This window comes from Engystomops pustulosus, unplaced genomic scaffold (assembly GCF_040894005.1).
Source record: "Engystomops pustulosus unplaced genomic scaffold, aEngPut4.maternal MAT_SCAFFOLD_634, whole genome shotgun sequence".
Classification (NCBI taxonomy): Eukaryota; Metazoa; Chordata; class Amphibia; order Anura; family Leptodactylidae; genus Engystomops; species Engystomops pustulosus.
The window spans coordinates 27,501-32,500 of NW_027285513.1; the positions used below are offsets into that span (position 1 = coordinate 27,501).

General features: G+C 49.7%; 15 non-coding genes across 15 annotated transcripts in view; all 15 read right to left on the reverse strand.

The window, feature by feature from the left end:
* Positions 1-352: 352 nt before the first annotated feature.
* On the reverse strand, positions 353-434 carry TRNAL-AAG (transfer RNA leucine (anticodon AAG)). Its single transcript has one exon. It is a non-coding gene; the product is annotated as a tRNA-Leu (tRNA).
* Positions 435-573: 139 nt separating this feature from the next.
* Positions 574-655, reverse strand: TRNAL-AAG (transfer RNA leucine (anticodon AAG)). Its single transcript has one exon. It is a non-coding gene; the product is annotated as a tRNA-Leu (tRNA).
* A 139-nt stretch (positions 656-794) lies between these two features.
* TRNAL-AAG (transfer RNA leucine (anticodon AAG)) lies at positions 795-876 on the reverse strand. The gene has a single exon. It is a non-coding gene; the product is annotated as a tRNA-Leu (tRNA).
* Positions 877-1,260: 384 nt separating this feature from the next.
* On the reverse strand, positions 1,261-1,342 carry TRNAL-AAG (transfer RNA leucine (anticodon AAG)). Its single transcript has one exon. It is a non-coding gene; the product is annotated as a tRNA-Leu (tRNA).
* A 139-nt stretch (positions 1,343-1,481) lies between these two features.
* On the reverse strand, positions 1,482-1,563 carry TRNAL-UAG (transfer RNA leucine (anticodon UAG)). The gene has a single exon. It is a non-coding gene; the product is annotated as a tRNA-Leu (tRNA).
* A 387-nt stretch (positions 1,564-1,950) lies between these two features.
* On the reverse strand, positions 1,951-2,032 carry TRNAL-AAG (transfer RNA leucine (anticodon AAG)). Its single transcript has one exon. It is a non-coding gene; the product is annotated as a tRNA-Leu (tRNA).
* A 139-nt stretch (positions 2,033-2,171) lies between these two features.
* Positions 2,172-2,253, reverse strand: TRNAL-AAG (transfer RNA leucine (anticodon AAG)). The gene has a single exon. It is a non-coding gene; the product is annotated as a tRNA-Leu (tRNA).
* A 384-nt stretch (positions 2,254-2,637) lies between these two features.
* Positions 2,638-2,719, reverse strand: TRNAL-AAG (transfer RNA leucine (anticodon AAG)). The gene has a single exon. It is a non-coding gene; the product is annotated as a tRNA-Leu (tRNA).
* Positions 2,720-2,858: 139 nt separating this feature from the next.
* On the reverse strand, positions 2,859-2,940 carry TRNAL-UAG (transfer RNA leucine (anticodon UAG)). Its single transcript has one exon. It is a non-coding gene; the product is annotated as a tRNA-Leu (tRNA).
* A 386-nt stretch (positions 2,941-3,326) lies between these two features.
* TRNAL-AAG (transfer RNA leucine (anticodon AAG)) lies at positions 3,327-3,408 on the reverse strand. Its single transcript has one exon. It is a non-coding gene; the product is annotated as a tRNA-Leu (tRNA).
* Positions 3,409-3,547: 139 nt separating this feature from the next.
* Positions 3,548-3,629, reverse strand: TRNAL-AAG (transfer RNA leucine (anticodon AAG)). Its single transcript has one exon. It is a non-coding gene; the product is annotated as a tRNA-Leu (tRNA).
* A 386-nt stretch (positions 3,630-4,015) lies between these two features.
* On the reverse strand, positions 4,016-4,097 carry TRNAL-AAG (transfer RNA leucine (anticodon AAG)). The gene has a single exon. It is a non-coding gene; the product is annotated as a tRNA-Leu (tRNA).
* A 139-nt stretch (positions 4,098-4,236) lies between these two features.
* TRNAL-AAG (transfer RNA leucine (anticodon AAG)) lies at positions 4,237-4,318 on the reverse strand. Its single transcript has one exon. It is a non-coding gene; the product is annotated as a tRNA-Leu (tRNA).
* Positions 4,319-4,705: 387 nt separating this feature from the next.
* TRNAL-AAG (transfer RNA leucine (anticodon AAG)) lies at positions 4,706-4,787 on the reverse strand. Its single transcript has one exon. It is a non-coding gene; the product is annotated as a tRNA-Leu (tRNA).
* A 139-nt stretch (positions 4,788-4,926) lies between these two features.
* TRNAL-AAG (transfer RNA leucine (anticodon AAG)) overlaps positions 4,927-5,000 on the reverse strand; it is an 82-nt gene continuing 8 nt past the window's right edge. The window contains exon 1 of the tRNA in view: positions 4,927-5,000. This exon is cut by the window's right edge and continues 8 nt beyond it. This is a non-coding gene — a tRNA (tRNA-Leu).

A 5,000-nucleotide genomic window follows, 5' to 3' on the forward strand; every position in this document is an offset into this window, starting at 1 on the left:
AGAGATAAGGCGGTAGAAACACTGGTTCTCTGTGCAAAACATGGCAAGAATGCCCCCGAGAAACCACATGTCGCATGTGTAATAAACAGTTATAGAGCTGCAAAAGCTGGCAGCAGTAAGATTCGAATCCACGCCCCAAAAGAGACTGGAGCCTAAATCCAGCGCCTTAGAGCGCTCGGCCATGCTACCACCGGCGGCTGCTGTCTGCGCTGTCTCATCTCAAGCTTCACCTGAACAGAAGAGCAGGCACCATTTCAGGGGTGACGACACAAAAGATTAAAAAAAAAGAAAAAGGTGCTTTCGGCATGGCTTGACAGCTGGACTGCGGCAATTTTGGAAAAATCACAGTGGATGGCAGCAGTGGGATTCGAACCCATGCCTCCAAAGAGACTGGAGCCTTAATCCCGCGCCTTAGACCGCTCAGCCATGCTACCACACTGGCTTGTTTTTTTCATTATGGAAATGTCAGAGATAAGGCGGCAGAAACTCTATTCCTCTGTGCAAAACATGCAAGAATTGCCCCGAGAAACCACATGTCGCATGTGTAATAAACACTTGTAGAGCTGCAAAAGCTGGCAGCAGTGGGATTCGAACCCACGCCTCCAAAGAGACTGGAGCCTTAATCCAGCGCCTTAGACCGCTCGGCCATGCTACCACACTGGCTTGTTTTTTTCATTATGGAAATGTCAGAGATAAGGCGGCAGAAACACTATTCCTCTGTGCAAAACATGCAAGAATTGCCCCGAGAAACCACATGTCGCATGTGTAATAAACAGTTGTAGAGCTGCAAAAGCTGGCAGCAGTGGGATTCGAACCCACGCCTCCAAAGAGACTGGAGCCTTAATCCAGCGCCTTAGACCGCTCGGCCATGCTACCACACTGGCTTGTTTTTTTCATTATGGAAATGTCAGAGATAAGGCGGCAGAAACACTATTCCTCTGTGCAAAACATGCAAGAATTGCCCCGAGAAACCACATGTCGCATGTGTAATAAACAGTTGTAGAGCTGCAAAAGCTGGCAGCAGTAAGATTCGAATCCACGCCCCAAAAGAGACTGGAGCCTAAATCCAGCGCCTTAGAGCGCTCGGCCATGCTACCACCGGCGGCTGCTGTCTGCGCTGTCTCATCTCAAGCTTCACCTGAACAGAAGAGCAGGCACCATTTCAGGGGTGACGACACAAAAGATTAAAAAAAAAGAAAAAGGTGCTTTCGGCATGGCTTGACAGCTGGACTGCGGCAATTTTGGAAAAATCACAGTGGATGGCAGCAGTGGGATTCGAACCCACGCCTCCAAAGAGACTGGAGCCTTAATCCAGCGCCTTAGACCGCTCGGCCATGCTACCACACTGGCTTGTTTTTTTCATTATGGAAATGTCAGAGATAAGGCGGCAGAAACACTGTTCCTCTGTGCAAAACATGCAAGAATTGCCCCGAGAAACCACATGTCGCATGTGTAATAAACAGTTGTAGAGCTGCAAAAGCTGGCAGCAGTGGGATTCGAACCCACGCCTCCAAAGAGACTGGAGCCTAAATCCAGCGCCTTAGACCGCTCGGCCATGCTACCACACTTGTCTTGTGGCTTTCATTATGGAAATGTCAGAGATAAGGCGGTAGAAACACTTGTTCTCTGTGCAAAACATGGCAAGAATGCCCCCGAGAAACCACATGTCGCATGTGTAATAAACAGTTGTAAAGCTGCAAAAGCTGGCAGCAGTAAGATTTGAATCCACGCCCCAAAAGAGAGTGGAGCCTAAATCCAGCGCCTTAGAGCGCTCGGCCATGCTACCACCGGCGGCTGCTGTCTGCGCTGTCTCATCTCAAGCTTCACCTGAACAGAAGAGCAGGCACCATTTAAGGGGTGACGACACGAAAGATTAAAAAAAAAGAAAAAGGTGCTTTCGGCATGGCTTGACAGCTGGACTGCGGCAATTTTGGTAGAAATCACAGTGGATGGCAGCAGTGGGATTCGAACCCACGCCTCCAAAGAGACTGGAGCCTTAATCCAGCGCCTTAGACCGCTCGGCCATGCTACCACACTGGCTTGTTTTTTTCATTATGGAAATGTCAGAGATAAGGCGGCAGAAACACTATTCCTCTGTGCAAAACATGCAAGAATTGCTCCGAGAAACCACATGTCGCATGTGTAATAAACACTTGTAGAGCTGCAAAAGCTGGCAGCTGTGGGATTCAAACCCACGCCTCCAAAGAGACTGGAGCCTTAATCCAGCGCCTTAGACCGCTCGGCCATGCTACCACACTGGCTTGTTTTTTTCATTATGGAAATGTCAGAGATAAGGCGGCAGAAACACTATTCCTCTGTGCAAAACATGCAAGAATTGCCCCGAGAAACCACATGTCGCATGTGTAATAAACAGTTGTAGAGCTGCAAAAGCTGGCAGCAGTAAGATTCGAATCCACGCCCCAAAAGAGACTGGAGCCTAAATCCAGCGCCTTAGAGCGCTGGGCCATGCTACCACCGGCGGCTGCTGTCTGCGCTGTCTCATCTCAAGCTTCACCTGAACAGAAGAGCAGGCACCATTTCAGGGGTGACGACACAAAAGATTAAAAAAAAAGAAAAAGGTGCTTTCGGCATGGCTTGACAGCTGGACTGCGGCAATTTTGGAAAAATCACAGTGGATGGCAGCAGTGGGATTCGAACCCACGCCTCCAAAGAGACTGGAGCCTTAATCCAGCGCCTTAGACCGCTCGGCCATGCTACCACACTGGCTTGTTTTTTTCATTATGGAAATGTCAGAGATAAGGCGGCAGAAACACTGTTCCTCTGTGCAAAACATGCAAGAATTGCCCCGAGAAACCACATGTCGCATGTGTAATAAACACTTGTAGAGCTGCAAAAGCTGGCAGCAGTGGGATTCGAACCCACGCCTCCAAAGAGACTGGAGCCTACATCCAGCGCCTTAGACCGCTCGGCCATGCTACCACACTTGTCTTGTGGCTTTCATTATGGAAATGTCAGAGATAAGGCGGTAGAAACACTGGTTCTCTGTGCAAAACATGGCAAGAATTCCCCCGAGAAACCACATGTCGCATGTGTAATAAACAGTTGTAGAGCTGCAAAAGCTGGCAGCAGTAAGATTCGAATCCACGCCCCAAAAGAGAGTGGAGCCTGAATCCAGCGCCTTGGAGCGCTCGGCCATGCTACCACCGGCGGCTGCTGTCTGCGCTGTCTCATCTCAAGCTTCACCTGAACAGAAGAGCAGGCACCATTTCAGGGGTGATGACACGAAATATTAAAAAAAAAGAAAAAGGTGCTTTCGGCATGGCTTGACAGCTGGACTGCGGCAATTTTGGAAAAATCACAGTGGATGGCAGCAGTGGGATTCGAACCCATGCCTCCAAAGAGACTGGAGCCTTAGTCCAGCGCCTTAGACCGCTCGGCCATGCTACCACACTGGCTTGCTTTTTTCATTATGGAAATGTCAGAGATAAGGCGGCAGAAACACTGTTCCTCTGTGCAAAACATGCAAGAATTGCCCCGAGAAACCACATGTCGCATGTGTAATAAACACTTGTAGAGCTGCAAAAGCTGGCAGCAGTGGGATTCGAACCCACGCCTCTAAAGAGACTGGAGCCTTACTCCAGCGCCTTAGTCCGCTCGGCCATGCTACCACACCTGTCTTGTGGCTTTCACTATGGAAATGTCAGAGATAAGGCGGTAGAAACACTGGTTCTCTGTGCAAAACATGGCAAGAATGCCCCCGAGAAACCACATGTTGCATGTGTAATAAACAGTTGTAGAGCTGCAAAAGCTGGCAGCAGTAAGATTCGAATCCACGCCCCAAAAGAGACTGGAGCCTAAATCCAGCGCCTTAGAGCGCTCGGCCATGCTACCACCGGCGGCTGCTGTCTGCGCTGTCTCATCTCAAGCTTCACCTGAACAGAAGAGCAGGCACCATTTCAGGGGTGACGACACGAAAGATTAAAAAAAAAGAAAAAGGTGCTTTCGGAATGGCTTGACAGCTGGACTGCGGCAATTTTGGAAAAATCACAGTGGATGGCAGCAGTGGGATTCGAACCCACGCCTCCAAAGAGACTGGAGCCTTAGTCCAGCGCCTTAGACCGCTCGGCCATGCTACCACACTGGCTTGTTTTTTTCATTATGGAAATGTCAGAGATAAGGCGGCAGAAACACTGTTCCTCTGTGCAAAACATGCAAGAATTGCCCCGAGAAACCACATGTCGCATGTGTAATAAAGACTTGTAGAGCTGCAAAAGCTGGCAGCAGTGGGTTTCGAACCCACGCCTCCAAAGAGACTGGAGCCTTAATCCAGCGCCTTAGACCGCTCGGCCATGCTACCACACTTGTCTTGTGGCTTTCATTATGGAAATGTTAGAGATAAGGCGGTAGAAACACTGGTTCTCTGTGCAAAACATGGCAAGAATGCCCCCGAGAAACCACATGTCGCATGTGTAATAAACAGTTGTAGAGCTGCAAAAGCTGGCAGCAGTAAGATTCGAATCCACGCCCCAAAAGAGACTGGAGCCTAAATCCAGCGCCTTAGAGCGCTCGGCCATGCTACCACCGGCGGCTGCTGTCTGCGCTGTCTCATCTCAAGCTTCACCTGAACAGAAGAGCAGGCACCATTTAAGGGGTGACGACACGAAAGATTAAAAAAAAAGAAAAAGGTGCTTTCGGCATGGCTTGACAGCTGGACTGCGGCAATTTTGGTAGAAATCACAGTGGATGGCAGCAGTGGGATTCGAACCCACGCCTCCAAAGAGACTGGAGCCTTAATCCAACGCCTTAGACCGCTCGGCCATGCTACCACACTGGCTTGTTTTTTTCATTATGGAAATGTCAGAGATAAGGCGTCAGAAACACTGTCCCTCTGTGCAAAACATGCAAGAATTGCCCCGAGAAACCACATGTCCCATGTGTAATAAACACTTGTAGAGCTGCAAAAGCTGGCAGCAGTGGGATTCGAACCCACGCCTCCAAAGAGACTGGAGCCTTACTCCAGCGCCTTAGACCGCTCGGCC